Here is a 12916-nt window from a genome sequence, read left to right on the forward strand (position 1 = left end):
CAAAAGCAGAGTGGAGAATGCAGGCATCGATCCCCCTACCTCTCATCTGCTAAGCGAGCGCTCTACCATTTGAGCTAATTCCCCAGTAGCTTCTTGCAGGTTTCCCTCATTTGCTTCTCAGTCGCCTTTTCGCACTCGTCTCCAAGCTGCTCCACGACCATCAGAGAACTGGCCCACTCCTTGTATCCAATCGACATTGCGGAGCAGCAGCGAGCGAGCAACAGCAGGACGCGAAGCCACAGTAACGAAGAAAGAAGCCGAGAAGAGCACGAGACCGTGGAAGGGAAGCGAGGTGACCGGAAAGTAGCGGCCGCCCTGTGTGTGAGGGAGCAGGCGACAGCGCTGTCTGACTGATAGCCAACTTGTTTTGCCTGAAAGGGAGTGCTGAGTGCTTTGAAGTGTTGCTGCTCTGCAGTTTGTTGAATGCACTACAATGTATCCCATATTGTACCGAATTGTACTTGAACTGAAAAGCAAGGAAATGTATCGAACGGAACTGCCGTCAGCACCCAAATGTAGTGTATGGGATTGCTGACCGCAGCTAAATGTACTGAACTGCTTTTGAATGGACTGTACAAATTTTTATATGCAAATTTTGAAATTTAAAAAAACTCTGTGCTGGTGAGCAGACACAAATGCTCAAGCATAACAGCTGTGTGAAGGTGGATGCAGAGTGCATTCAGGTTTGAGACGAGAAAAGTGGTGTCCTGCTCCTTCGTGGCAACATGATGCACCATAAAGTGATGAGAACTGGTTTGACCGAATTGCTGCTTAATCCAAAAGTACACTAGCTCCTTCGAGCCGGAATTGAACCAGCGACCTAAGGATGACTTTGCTGAGTATTCCATTACAGTCCTCCGCTCTACCAACTGAGCTATCGAAGGGAAGCGCCAAATATTTTTCTGTGCGATGATTGTTTTCCGTGAGCATGTTGACGCATCTGGAATCATGGCGTGGCCTGTGCGTCTTCAGTACCAGCCCATGCTGCAGCGCGGTGGGACTGTCAACCGCCAGCTACTCTTTACAGCCTGGAAAACGCGTGTGACTAACAATCACAAGAGTGTAGCTTTGACTTCTTATCAGGCTCGCAGATTTTTTGCAAGCTGCGCATTCTGAATTTAAAGACCTTGCAAGCTGCCCGACTTGGTCGTGCTGCTTGGCCGCTTGCATGGCAAGTGCCTTCTTCGCGCAGCAGGCAGCATATCAGTCTGCTCAATCGAAGGTCCTGAGTCAAATGCTCAGAAAAGCAATCAATGCTCGCAAGTCGTTCTTTTGGCTTCTCTCGCCTCATATATCCATCTTTGCAAAAATCAAGACGTCTTGCTTATGACATGGCAGAAAAAGGTTTGCTGTGCATTGACCCATCTGGCATGAACTCAGTGACACGTGAGACCACATTTCTTTCTGGAGAATTGCTCTGAGCCAAAAGCAGAGTGGAGAATGCAGGCATCGATCCCACTACCTCTCATATGCTAAGCGAGCGCTCTACCATTTGAGCTAATTCCCCAGTAGCTTCTTGCAGGTTTCCCTCATTTGCTTCTCAGTCGCCTTTTCGCACTCGTCTCCAAGCTGCTCCACGACCATCAGAGAACTGGCCCACTCCTTGTATCCAATCGACATTGCGGAGCAGCAGCGAGCGAGCAACAGCAGGACGCGAAGCCACATTAACGAAGAAAGAAGCCGAGAAGAGCACGAGACCGTGGAAGGGAAGCGAGGTGACCGGAAAGTAGCGGCCGCCCTGTGTGTGAGGGAGCAGGCGAGAGCGCTGTCTGACTGATGGCCAACTTGTTTTGCCTGAAAGGGAGTGCTGAGTGCTTTGAAGTGTTGCTGCTCTGCAGTTTGTTGAATGCACTACAATGTATCCCATATTGTACCGAATTGTACTTGAACTGAAAAGCAAGGAAATGTATCGAACGGAACTGCCGTCAGCACCCAAATGTAGTGTATGGGATTGCTGACCGCAGCTAAATGTACTGAACTGCTTTTGAATGGACTGTACAAATTTTTATATGCAAATTTTGAAATTTAAAAAAACTCTGTGCTGGTGAGCAGACACAAATGCTCAAGCATAACAGCTGTGTGAAGGTGGATGCAGAGTGCATTCAGGTTTGAGACGAGAAAAGTGGTGTCCTGCTCCTTCGTGGCAACATGATGCACCATAAAGTGATGAGAACTGGTTTGAGCGAATGGCTGCTTAATCCAAAAGTACACTAGCTCCTTCGAGCCGGAATTGAACCAGCGACCTAAGGATGACTTTGCTGAGTATTCCACTACAGTCCTCCGCTCTACCAACTGAGCTATCGAAGGGAAGCGCCAAAGAATTTTCTGTGCGATGATTGTTTTCCGTGAGCATGTTGACGCATCTGGAATCATGGCGTGGCCTGTGCGTCTTCAGTACCAGCCCATGCTGCAGCGCGGTGGGACTGTCAACCGCCAGCTACTCTTTACAGCCTGGAAAACGCGTGTGAGTAACAATCACAAGAGTGTAGCTTTGACTTCTTATCAGGCTCGTAGATTTTTTGCAAGCTGCGCATTATGAATTTAAAGACCTTGCAAGCTGCCCGACTTGGTCGTGCTGCCTGGCCGCTTGCATGGCAAGTGCCTTCTTCGCGCAGCAGGCAGCATATCAGTCTGCTCAATCGAAGGTCCTGAGTCAAATGCTCAGAAAAGCAATCAATGCTCGCAAGTCGTTCTTTTGGCTTCTCTCGCCTCATATATCCATCTTTGCAAAAATCAAGACGTCTTGCTTATGACATGGCAGAAAAAGGTTTGCTGTGCTTTGACCCATCTGGCGTGAACTCAGTGACACGTGAGACCACATTTCTTTCTGGAGAATTGCTCTGAGCCAAAAGCAGAGTGGAGAATGCAGGCATCGATCCCACTACCTCTCATATGCTAAGCGAGCGCTCTACCATTTGAGCTAATTCCCCAGTAGCTTCTTGCAGGTTTCCCTCATTTGCTTCTCAGTCGGCTTTTCGCACTCATCTCCAAGCTGCTCCACGACCATCAGAGAACTGGCCCACTCCTTGTATCCAATCGACATTGCGGAGCAGCAGCGAGCGAGCAACAGCAGGACGCGAAGCCACAGTAACGAAGAAAGAAGCCGAGAAGAGCACGAGACCGTGGAAGGGAAGCGAGGTGACCGGAAAGTAGCGGCCGCCCTGTGTGTGAGGGAGCAGGCGAGAGCGCTGTTGACTGATGGCCAACTTGTTTTGCCTGAAAGGGAGTGCTGAGTGCTTTGAAGTGTTGCTGCTCTGCAGTTTGTTGAATGCACTACAATGTATCCCATATTGTACCGAATTGTACTTGAACTGAAAAGCAAGGAAATGTATCGAACGGAACTGCCGTCAGCACCCAAATGTAGTGTATGGGATTGCTGACCGCAGCTAAATGTACTGAACTGCTTTTGAATGGACTGTACAAATTTTTATATGCAAATTTTGAAATTTAAAAAAACTCTGTGCTGGTGAGCAGACACAAATGCTCAAGCATAACAGCTGTGTGAAGGTGGATGCAGAGTGCATTCAGGTTTGAGACGAGAAAAGTGGTGTCCTGCTCCTTCGTGGCAACATGATGCACCATAAAGTGATGAGAACTGGTTTGAGCGAATTGCTGCTTAATCCAAAAGTACACTAGCTCCTTCGAGCCGGAATTGAACCAGCGACCTAAGGATGACTTTGCTGAGTATTCCACTACAGTCCTCCGCTCTACCAACTGAGCTATCGAAGGGAAGCGCCAAAGATTTTTCTGTGCGATGATTGTTTTCCGTGAGCATGTTGACGCATCTGGACTCGTGGCGTGGCCTGTGCGTCTTCAGTACCAGCCCATGCTGCAGCGCGGTGGGACTGTGAACCGCCAGCGACTCTTTACAGCCTGGAAAACGCGTGTGACTAACAATCACAAGAGTGTAGCTTTGACTTCTTATCAGGCTCGCAGATTTTTTGCAAGCTGCGCATTCTGAATTTAAAGACCTTGCAAGCTGCCCGACTTGGTCGTGCTGCCTGGCCGCTTGCATGGCAAGTGCCTTCTTCGCGCAGCAGGCAGCATATCAGTCTGCTCAATCGAAGGTCCTGAGTCAAATGCTCAGAAAAGCAATCAATGCTCGCAAGTCGTTCTTTTGGCTTCTCTCGCCTCATATATCCATCTTTGCAAAAATCAAGACGTCTTGCTTATGACATGGCAGAAAAAGGTTTGCTGTGCTTTGACCCATCTGGCATGAACTCAGTGACACGTGAGACCACATTTCTTTCTGGAGAATTGCTCTGAGCCAAAAGCAGAGTGGAGAATGCAGGCATCGATCCCGCTACCTCTCACATGCTAAGCGAGCGCTCTACCATTTGAGCTAATTCCCCAGTAGCTTCTTGCAGGTTGCACTCATTTGCTTCACAGTCGCCTTTTCGCACTCGTCTCCAAGCTGCTCCACGACCATCAGAGAACTGGCCCACTCCTTGTATCCAATCGACATTGCGGAGCAGCAGCGAGCGAGCAACAGCAGGACGCGAAGCCACAGTAACGAAGAAAGAAGCCGAGAAGAGCACGAGACCGTGGAAGGGAAGCGAGGTGACCGGAAAGTAGCGGCCGCCCTGTGTGTGAGGGAGCAGGCGACAGCGCTGTCTGACTGATAGCCAACTTGTTTTGCCTGAAAGGGAGTGCTGAGTGCTTTGAAGTGTTGCTGCTCTGCAGTTTGTTGAATGCACTACAATGTATCCCATATTGTACCGAATTGTACTTGAACTGAAAAGCAAGGAAATGTATCGAACGGAACTGCCGTCAGCACCCAAATGTAGTGTATGGGATTGCTGACCGCAGCTCAATGTACTGAACTGCTTTTGAATGGACTGTACAAATTTTTATATGCAAATTTTGAAATTTAAAAAAACTCTGTGCTGGTGAGCAGACACAAATGCTCAAGCATAACAGCTGTGTGAAGGTGGATGCAGAGTGCATTCAGGTTTGAGACGAGAAAAGTGGTGTCCTGCTCCTTCGTGGCAACATGATGCACCATAAAGTGATGAGAACTGGTTTGAGCGAATTGCTGCTTAATCCAAAAGTACACTAGCTCCTTCGAGCCGGAATTGAACCAGCGACCTAAGGATGACTTTGCTGAGTATTCCACTACAGTCCTCCGCTCTACCAACTGAGCTATCGAAGGGAAGCGCCAAAGATTTTTCTGTGCGATGATTGTTTTCCGTGAGCATGTTGACGCATCTGGACTCGTGGCGTGGCCTGTGCGTCTTCAGTACCAGCCCATGCTGCAGCGCGGTGGGACTGTGAACCGCCAGCGACTCTTTACAGCCTGGAAAACGCGTGTGACTAACAATCACAAGAGTGTAGCTTTGACTTCTTATCAGGCTCGCAGATTTTTTGCAAGCTGCGCATTCTGAATTTAAAGACCTTGCAAGCTGCCCGACTTGGTCGTGCTGCCTGGCCGCTTGCATGGCAAGTGCCTTCTTCGCGCAGCAGGCAGCATATCAGTCTGCTCAATCGAAGGTCCTGAGTCAAATGCTCAGAAAAGCAATCAATGCTCGCAAGTCGTTCTTTTGGCTTCTCTCGCCTCATATATCCATCTTTGCAAAAATCAAGACGTCTTGCTTATGACATGGCAGAAAAAGGTTTGCTGTGCTTTGACCCATCTGGCATGAACTCAGTGACACGTGAGACCACATTTCTTTCTGGAGAATTGCTCTGAGCCAAAAGCAGAGTGGAGAATGCAGGCATCGATCCCGCTACCTCTCACATGCTAAGCGAGCGCTCTACCATTTGAGCTAATTCCCCAGTAGCTTCTTGCAGGTTGCACTCATTTGCTTCACAGTCGCCTTTTCGCACTCGTCTCCAAGCTGCTCCACGACCATCAGAGAACTGGCCCACTCCTTGTATCCAATCGACATTGCGGAGCAGCAGCGAGCGAGCAACAGCAGGACGCGAAGCCACAGTAACGAAGAAAGAAGCCGAGAAGAGCACGAGACCGTGGAAGGGAAGCGAGGTGACCGGAAAGTAGCGGCCGCCCTGTGTGTGAGGGAGCAGGCGACAGCGCTGTCTGTCTCATAGCCAACTTGTTTTGCCTGAAAGGGAGTGCTGAGTGCTTTGAAGTGTTGCTGCTCTGCAGTTTGTTGAATGTACTACAATGTATCCCATATTGTACCGAATTGTACTTGAACTGAAAAGCAAGGAAATGTATCGAACGGAACTGCCGTCAGCACCCAAATGTAGTGTATGGGATTGCTGACCGCAGCTAAATGTACTGAACTGCTTTTGAATGGACTGTACAAATTTTTATATGCAAATTTTGAAATTTAAAAAAACTCTGTGCTGGTGAGCAGACACAAATGCTCAAGCATAACAGCTGTGTGAAGGTGGATGCAGAGTGCATTCAGGTTTGAGACGAGAAAAGTGGTGTCCTGCTCCTTCGTGGCAACATGATGCACCATAAAGTGATGAGAACTGGTTTGAGCGAATGGCTGCTTAATCCAAAAGTACACTAGCTCCTTCGAGCCGGAATTGAACCAGCGACCTAAGGATGACTTTGCTGAGTATTCCACTACAGTCCTCCGCTCTACCAACTGAGCTATCGAAGGGAAGCGCCAAAGATTTTTCTGTGTGATGATTGTTTTCCGTGAGCATGTTGACGCATCTGGAATCATGGCGTGGCCTGTGCGTCTTCAGTACCAGCCCATGCTGCAGCGCGGTGGGACTGTCAACCGCCAGCTACTCTTTACAGCCTGGAAAACGCGTGTGACTAACAATCACAAGAGTGTAGCTTTGACTTCTTATCAGGCTCGTAGATTTTTTGCAAGCTGCGCATTATGAATTTAAAGACCTTGCAAGCTGCCCGACTTGGTCGTGCTGCCTGGCCGCTTGCATGGCAAGTGCCTTCTTCACGCAGCAGGCAGCATATCAGTCTGCTCAATCGAAGGTCCTGAGTCAAATGCTCAGAAAAGCAATCAATGCTCGCAAGTCGTTCTTTTGGCTTCTGTCGCCTCATATATCCATCTTTGCAAAAATCAAGACGTCTTGCTTATGACATGGCAGAAAAAGGTTTGCTGTGCTTTGACCCATCTGGCGTGAACTCAGTGACACGTGAGACCACATTTCTTTCTGGAGAATTGCTCTGAGCCAAAAGCAGAGTGGAGAATGCAGGCATCGATCCCACTACCTCTCATATGCTAAGCGAGCGCTCTACCATTTGAGCTAATTCCCCAGTAGCTTCTTGCAGGTTTCCCTCATTTGCTTCTCAGTCGCCTTTTCGCACTCGTCTCCAAGCTGCTCCACGACCATCAGAGAACTGGCCCACTCCTTGTATCCAATCGACATTGCGGAGCAGCAGCGAGCGAGCAACAGCAGGACGCGAAGCCACAGTAACGAAGAAAGAAGCCGAGAAGAGCACGAGACCGTGGAAGGGAAGCGAGGTGACCGGAAAGTAGCGGCCGCCCTGTGTGTGAGGGAGCAGGCGAGAGCGCTGTCTGACTGATGGCCAACTTGTTTTGCCTGAAAGGGAGTGCTGAGTGCTTTGAAGTGTTGCTGCTCTGCAGTTTGTTGAATGCACTACAATGTATCCCATATTGTACCGAATTGTACTTGAACTGAAAAGCAAGGAAATGTATCGAACGGAACTGCCGTCAGCACCCAAATGTAGTGTATGGGATTGCTGACCGCAGCTAAATGTACTGAACTGCTTTTGAATGGACTGTACAAATTTTTATATGCAAATTTTGAAATTTAAAAAAACTCTGTGCTGGTGAGCAGACACAAATGCTCAAGCATAACAGCTGTGTGAAGGTGGATGCAGAGTGCATTCAGGTTTGAGACGAGAAAAGTGGTGTCCTGCTCCTTCGTGGCAACATGATGCACCATAAAGTGATGAGAACTGGTTTGAGCGAATTGCTGCTTAATCCAAAAGTACACTAGCTCCTTCGAGCCGGAATTGAACCAGCGACCTAAGGATGACTTTGCTGAGTATTCCACTACAGTCCTCCGCTCTACCAACTGAGCTATCGAAGGGAAGCGCCAAAGATTTTTCTGTGCGATGATTGTTTTCCGTGAGCATGTTGACGCATCTGGACTCGTGGCGTGGCCTGTGCGTCTTCAGTACCAGCCCATGCTGCAGCGCGGTGGGACTGTGAACCGCCAGCGACTCTTTACAGCCTGGAAAACGCGTGTGACTAACAATCACAAGAGTGTAGCTTTGACTTCTTATCAGGCTCGCAGATTTTTTGCAAGCTGCGCATTCTGAATTTAAAGACCTTGCAAGCTGCCCGACTTGGTCGTGCTGCCTGGCCGCTTGCATGGCAAGTGCCTTCTTCGCGCAGCAGGCAGCATATCAGTCTGCTCAATCGAAGGTCCTGAGTCAAATGCTCAGAAAAGCAATCAATGCTCGCAAGTCGTTCTTTTGGCTTCTCTCGCCTCATATATCCATCTTTGCAAAAATCAAGACGTCTTGCTTATGACATGGCAGAAAAAGGTTTGCTGTGCTTTGACCCATCTGGCATGAACTCAGTGACACGTGAGACCACATTTCTTTCTGGAGAATTGCTCTGAGCCAAAAGCAGAGTGGAGAATGCAGGCATCGATCCCGCTACCTCTCACATGCTAAGCGAGCGCTCTACCATTTGAGCTAATTCCCCAGTAGCTTCTTGCAGGTTGCACTCATTTGCTTCACAGTCGCCTTTTCGCACTCGTCTCCAAGCTGCTCCACGACCATCAGAGAACTGGCCCACTCCTTGTATCCAATCGACATTGCGGAGCAGCAGCGAGCGAGCAACAGCAGGACGCGAAGCCACAGTAACGAAGAAAGAAGCCGAGAAGAGCACGAGACCGTGGAAGGGAAGCGAGGTGACCGGAAAGTAGCGGCCGCCCTGTGTGTGAGGGAGCAGGCGACAGCGCTGTCTGACTCATAGCCAACTTGTTTTGCCTGAAAGGGAGTGCTGAGTGCTTTGAAGTGTTGCTGCTCTGCAGTTTGTTGAATGTACTACAATGTATCCCATATTGTACCGAATTGTACTTGAACTGAAAAGCAAGGAAATGTATCGAACGGAACTGCCGTCAGCACCCAAATGTAGTGTATGGGATTGCTGACCGCAGCTAAATGTACTGAACTGCTTTTGAATGGACTGTACAAATTTTTATATGCAAATTTTGAAATTTAAAAAAACTCTGTGCTGGTGAGCAGACACAAATGCTCAAGCATAACAGCTGTGTGAAGGTGGATGCAGAGTGCATTCAGGTTTGAGACGAGAAAAGTGGTGTCCTGCTCCTTCGTGGCAACATGATGCACCATAAAGTGATGAGAACTGGTTTGAGCGAATGGCTGCTTAATCCAAAAGTACACTAGCTCCTTCGAGCCGGAATTGAACCAGCGACCTAAGGATGACTTTGCTGAGTATTCCACTACAGTCCTCCGCTCTACCAACTGAGCTATCGAAGGGAAGCGCCAAAGATTTTTCTGTGCGATGATTGTTTTCCGTGAGCATGTTGACGCATCTGGAATCATGGCGTGGCCTGTGCGTCTTCAGTACCAGCCCATGCTGCAGCGCGGTGGGACTGTCAACTGCCAGCTACTCTTTACAGCCTGGAAAACGCGTGTGACTAACAATCACAAGAGTGTAGCTTTGACTTCTTATCAGGCTCGTAGATTTTTTGCAAGCTGCGCATTATGAATTTAAATACCTTGCAAGCTGCCCGACTTGGTCGTGCTGCCTGGCCGCTTGCATGGCAAGTGCCTTCTTCACGCAGCAGGCAGCATATCAGTCTGCTCAATCGAAGGTCCTGAGTCAAATGCTCAGAAAAGCAATCAATGCTCGCAAGTCGTTCTTTTGGCTTCTGTCGCCTCATATATCCATCTTTGCAAAAATCAAGACGTCTTGCTTATGACATGGCAGAAAAAGGTTTTCTGTGCTTTGACCCATCTGGCGTGAACTCAGTGACACGTGAGACCACATTTCTTTCTGGAGAATTGCTCTGAGCCAAAAGCAGAGTGGAGAATGCAGGCATCGATCCCACTACCTCTCATATGCTAAGCGAGCGCTCTACCATTTGAGCTAATTCCCCAGTAGCTTCTTGCAGGTTTCCCTCATTTGCTTCTCAGTCGCCTTTTCGCACTCGTCTCCAAGCTGCTCCACGACCATCAGAGAACTGGCCCACTCCTTGTATCCAATCGACATTGCGGAGCAGCAGCGAGCGAGCAACAGCAGGACGCGAAGCCACAGTAACGAAGAAAGAAGCCGAGAAGAGCACGAGACCGTGGAAGGGAAGCGAGGTGACCGGAAAGTAGCGGCCGCCCTGTGTGTGAGGGAGCAGGCGAGAGCGCTGTCTGACTGATGGCCAACTTGTTTTGCCTGAAAGGGAGTGCTGAGTGCTTTGAAGTGTTGCTGCTCTGCAGTTTGTTGAATGCACTACAATGTATCCCATATTGTACCGAATTGTACTTGAACTGAAAAGCAAGGAAATGTATCGAACGGAACTGCCGTCAGCACCCAAATGTAGTGTATGGGATTGCTGACCGCAACTAAATGTACTGAACTGCTTTTGAATGGACTGTACAAATTTTTATATGCAAATTTTGAAATTTAAAAAAACTCTGTGCTGGTGAGCAGACACAAATGCTCAAGCATAACAGCTGTGTGAAGGTGGATGCAGAGTGCATTCAGGTTTGAGACGAGAAAAGTGGTGTCCTGCTCCTTCGTGGCAACATGATGCACCATAAAGTGATGAGAACTGGTTTGAGCGAATTGCTGCTTAATCCAAAAGTACACTAGCTCCTTCGAGCCGGAATTGAACCAGCGACCTAAGGATGACTTTGCTGAGTATTCCACTACAGTCCTCCGCTCTACCAACTGAGCTATCGAAGGGAAGCGCCAAATATTTTTCTGTGCGATGATTGTTTTCCGTGAGCATGTTGACGCATCTGGAATCATGGCGTGGCCTGTGCGTCTTCAGTACCAGCCCATGCTGCAGCGCGGTGGGACTGTCAACCGCCAGCGACTCTTTACAGCCTGGAAAACGCGTGTGACTAACAATCACAAGAGTGTAGCTTTGACTTCTTATCAGGCTCGCAGATTTTTTGCAAGCTGCGCATTCTGAATTTAAAGACCTTGCAAGCTGCCCGACTTGGTCGTGCTGCTTGGCCGCTTGCATGGCAAGTGCCTTCTTCGCGCAGCAGGCAGCATATCAGTCTGCTCAATCGAAGGTCCTGAGTCAAATGCTCAGAAAAGCAATCAATGCTCGCAAGTCGTTCTTTTGGCTTCTCTCGCCTCATATATCCATCTTTGCAAAAATCAAGACGTCTTGCTTATGACATGGCAGAAAAAGGTTTGCTGTGCATTGACCCATCTGGCATGAACTCAGTGACACGTGAGACCACATTTCTTTCTGGAGAATTGCTCTGAGCCAAAAGCAGAGTGGAGAATGCAGGCATCGATCCCACTACCTCTCATATGCTAAGCGAGCACTCTACCATTTGAGCTAATTCCCCAGTAGCTTCTTGCAGGTTTCCCTCATTTGCTTCTCAGTCGCCTTTTCGCACTCGTCTCCAAGCTGCTCCACGACCATCAGAGAACTGGCCCACTCCTTGTATCCAATCGACATTGCGGAGCAGCAGCGAGCGAGCAACAGCAGGACGCGAAGCCACATTAACGAAGAAAGAAGCCGAGAAGAGCACGAGACCGTGGAAGGGAAGCGAGGTGACCGGAAAGTAGCGGCCGCCCTGTGTGTGAGGGAGCAGGCGACAGCGCTGTCTGACTGATGGCCAACTTGTTTTGCCTGAAAGGGAGTGCTGAGTGCTTTGAAGTGTTGCTGCTCTGCAGTTTGTTGAATGCACTACAATGTATCCCATATTGTACCGAATTGTACTTGAACTGAAAAGCAAGGAAATGTATCGAACGGAACTGCCGTCAGCACCCAAATGTAGTGTATGGGATTGCTGACCGCAGCTAAATGTACTGAACTGCTTTTGAATGGACTGTACAAATTTTTATATGCAAATTTTGAAATTTAAAAAAACTCTGTGCTGGTGAGCAGACACAAATGCTCAAGCATAACAGCTGTGTGAAGGTGGATGCAGAGTGCATTCAGGTTTGAGACGAGAAAAGTGGTGTCCTGCTCCTTCGTGGCAACATGATGCACCATAAAGTGATGAAAACTGGTTTGAGCGAATGGCTGCTTAATCCAAAACTACACTAGCACCTTCGAGCCAGAATTGAACCAGCGACCTAAGGATGACTTTGCTGAGTATTCCACTACAGTCCTCCGCTCTACCAACTGAGCTATCGAAGGGAAGCGCCAAAGAATTTTCTGTGCGATGATTGTTTTCCGTGAGCATGTTGACGCATCTGGAATCATGGCGTGGCCTGTGCGTCTTCAGTACCAGCCCATGCTGCAGCGCGCTGGGACTGTCAACCGCCAGCTACTCTTTACAGCCTGGAAAACGCGTGTGAGTAACAATCACAAGAGTGTAGCTTTGACTTCTTATCAGGCTCGTAGATTTTTTGCAAGCTGCGCATTATGAATTTAAAGACCTTGCAAGCTGCCCGACTTGGTCGTGCTGCCTGGCCGCTTGCATGGCAAGTGCCTTCTTCGCGCAGCAGGCAGCATATCAGTCTGCTCAATCGAAGGTCCTGAGTCAAATGCTCAGAAAAGCAATCAATGCTCGCAAGTCGTTCTTTTGGCTTCTCTCGCCTCATATATCCATCTTTGCAAAAATCAAGACGTCTTGCTTATGACATGGCAGAAAAAGGTTTGCTGTGCTTTGACCCATCTGGCGTGAACTCAGTGACACGTGAGACCACATTTCTTTCTGGAGAATTGCTCTGAGCCAAAAGCAGAGTGGAGAATGCAGGCATCGATCCCACTACCTCTCATATGCTAAGCGAGCGCTCTACCATTTGAGCTAATTCCCCAGTAGCTTCTTGCAGGTTTCCCTCAT

General features: G+C 48.8%; 9 non-coding genes across 9 annotated transcripts; all 9 read right to left on the reverse strand.

Moving 5' to 3' along the window:
• Nucleotides 1-792: 792 nt before the first annotated feature.
• On the reverse strand, nt 793-884 carry trnay-gua (transfer RNA tyrosine (anticodon GUA)). Its single transcript is given in 2 exon segments — nt 793-828; nt 848-884. It is a non-coding gene; the product is annotated as a tRNA-Tyr (tRNA).
• A 1331-nt stretch (nt 885-2215) lies between these two features.
• On the reverse strand, nt 2216-2307 carry trnay-gua (transfer RNA tyrosine (anticodon GUA)). Its single transcript is given in 2 exon segments — nt 2216-2251; nt 2271-2307. It is a non-coding gene; the product is annotated as a tRNA-Tyr (tRNA).
• Nucleotides 2308-3637: 1330 nt separating this feature from the next.
• trnay-gua (transfer RNA tyrosine (anticodon GUA)) lies at nt 3638-3729 on the reverse strand. Its single transcript is given in 2 exon segments — nt 3638-3673; nt 3693-3729. It is a non-coding gene; the product is annotated as a tRNA-Tyr (tRNA).
• A 1331-nt stretch (nt 3730-5060) lies between these two features.
• trnay-gua (transfer RNA tyrosine (anticodon GUA)) lies at nt 5061-5152 on the reverse strand. The gene is given in 2 exon segments: nt 5061-5096; nt 5116-5152. It is a non-coding gene; the product is annotated as a tRNA-Tyr (tRNA).
• A 1331-nt stretch (nt 5153-6483) lies between these two features.
• Nucleotides 6484-6575, reverse strand: trnay-gua (transfer RNA tyrosine (anticodon GUA)). The gene is given in 2 exon segments: nt 6484-6519; nt 6539-6575. It is a non-coding gene; the product is annotated as a tRNA-Tyr (tRNA).
• A 1331-nt stretch (nt 6576-7906) lies between these two features.
• On the reverse strand, nt 7907-7998 carry trnay-gua (transfer RNA tyrosine (anticodon GUA)). Its single transcript is given in 2 exon segments — nt 7907-7942; nt 7962-7998. It is a non-coding gene; the product is annotated as a tRNA-Tyr (tRNA).
• A 1331-nt stretch (nt 7999-9329) lies between these two features.
• trnay-gua (transfer RNA tyrosine (anticodon GUA)) lies at nt 9330-9421 on the reverse strand. Its single transcript is given in 2 exon segments — nt 9330-9365; nt 9385-9421. It is a non-coding gene; the product is annotated as a tRNA-Tyr (tRNA).
• A 1331-nt stretch (nt 9422-10752) lies between these two features.
• trnay-gua (transfer RNA tyrosine (anticodon GUA)) lies at nt 10753-10844 on the reverse strand. Its single transcript is given in 2 exon segments — nt 10753-10788; nt 10808-10844. It is a non-coding gene; the product is annotated as a tRNA-Tyr (tRNA).
• A 1331-nt stretch (nt 10845-12175) lies between these two features.
• Nucleotides 12176-12267, reverse strand: trnay-gua (transfer RNA tyrosine (anticodon GUA)). The gene is given in 2 exon segments: nt 12176-12211; nt 12231-12267. It is a non-coding gene; the product is annotated as a tRNA-Tyr (tRNA).
• Nucleotides 12268-12916: the final 649 nt, after the last annotated feature.

The sequence above is a fragment of the Pristiophorus japonicus genome, unplaced genomic scaffold (assembly GCF_044704955.1).
Source record: "Pristiophorus japonicus isolate sPriJap1 unplaced genomic scaffold, sPriJap1.hap1 HAP1_SCAFFOLD_207, whole genome shotgun sequence".
In the NCBI taxonomy this organism is placed as follows: Eukaryota; Metazoa; Chordata; class Chondrichthyes; family Pristiophoridae; genus Pristiophorus; species Pristiophorus japonicus.